Below are 1,728 nucleotides of genomic sequence, written 5' to 3' on the forward strand. Positions count from 1 at the left end.
GACAAGGTTTTGTCATCATCAGGAAAAAAACCTTATCGAAACGTTGTACATTTGCTGTTATGTTAAACTTGTATTAAAGTTTTTCTTCATTGCCCATTCAAGCCGTCTCCAAGCATTATAGTTATCATCATTGCCAACTATGGGGACAGAATTGATATACCTCCTGGTGCTGTACTGGAAAACAAGATAGTGTCTGGTAACCTTCGAATCTTGGATCATTGAGAGAAAAAAGCCAGCTTTAAGCTCGAAAAAACCAGACAGATATTATCATATTTAACTTGCTGGTCACCTTATACCTGAGATTTTTGTTGACAGAAAGTGGTTAAATAGATTGAACATTCTAACTTTAATATAAATTATGTAGTTGGTAATTTTTTACACGTTGGACATTGTGTACTGGCAAGAAGGACCAAGGCTGAGGCAAAGCAGCAAGTGCCTACTTAAAGAATGATATGAATATAAATCATAACAAAACTTATAGTTTAAGAATAATACAGTAAATAAGTGTTTAAGGATGAACTAGGACCGGAAATTGATTAAATAAATGCGATGTTACAGTTAAAACTGAACGAACCCATTACAGGGCAGGGATCAAAGGATCCAATAATCGGGGTGAGAATTTAGTTGTGGGAGAAAACCGGGAGAACCCCGAGAAAAATCCACTTTCACGGCCAAGGCGCCGAATTATTATTTAAAACAACAAATGCTATTAGCTACTTATAAATCAAAGTAACTAACGCCCTCTTTATTTTATTTATTTTCATAAGGTACTTTCCTTAATCGATAATTTACTTTCTATTAGGTCGTCAAGAAATTAATGTCGCGTTTTGGAACAATTTCATTAACCCTTCACCACAAAAAAAACTTACATCACTTGTAATAGTTAAACGAACTGCCTAAACGTCACGTTAGTGTAGCCCATATAATGTGTAAAGTTTGATATACTCTAATCCCTTATAGTGATGACACACATGCTGTTTGAATACAAGAAGGGAAGCAACGCCTCTGTAGCCATAAAGAATATCAAAGAAGTTTATGGAAATGTTTTGAACGTTCGTAAGTGTCAACGATGGTTCAGCAAATTTCGTTCAAGTGACTTTAGCTTTAAAAACTGTGATGTCAGGGGCCGACATGTTGGAATTGATATTGATCTGAAGACGCTTGTTGAGTCTAACCCAAGGCAACACACTCGTGAAATGGCCCTGAAATTGCATGTCTCTCATGAAACAATACTTAAACATCTGAGGAATATGGGAAAACCCCACAAAGAAGGTGTCTCACGAACTCTCCGATGATCATCGTTTCCAACGTGTGAACATTGCTTCGTCTCTTCTGGCGCGTAATGCGCGTGAACCATTTTTGGAGATAATTGTCACCTGTGATGAAAAATGGATTCTGTATGCGAATATTAAACGCCAAAAACAATGGCTCAGTCCTAGACAAAACTACCTCCGAACCCAAAACCTGGACTCCATCCGCAGAAAGTGATGTTTTGTATTTGGTTGGACATCAAAGGAGTAATTCATTTCAAACTCCTCAATCCACAGCGAACTGTCAATGCAGAGATCTACAGTCAGCAACTGGCACGTTTAAATCATGCCATTCATCAGAAACGCCCTTCACTCGTCAATCGCAAAGGTGTTCTTCTACTCCACGACAATGCACGTCCACATTTGACGTCACACAAGATTATGAAGTTGGGTTAGGAAGCTCTTCCCCACCACCATA

This window comes from Limulus polyphemus, unplaced genomic scaffold (genome assembly GCF_000517525.1).
Source record: "Limulus polyphemus unplaced genomic scaffold, Limulus_polyphemus-2.1.2 Scaffold3124, whole genome shotgun sequence".
Lineage (NCBI taxonomy): Eukaryota > Metazoa > Arthropoda > Merostomata > Xiphosura > Limulidae > Limulus > Limulus polyphemus.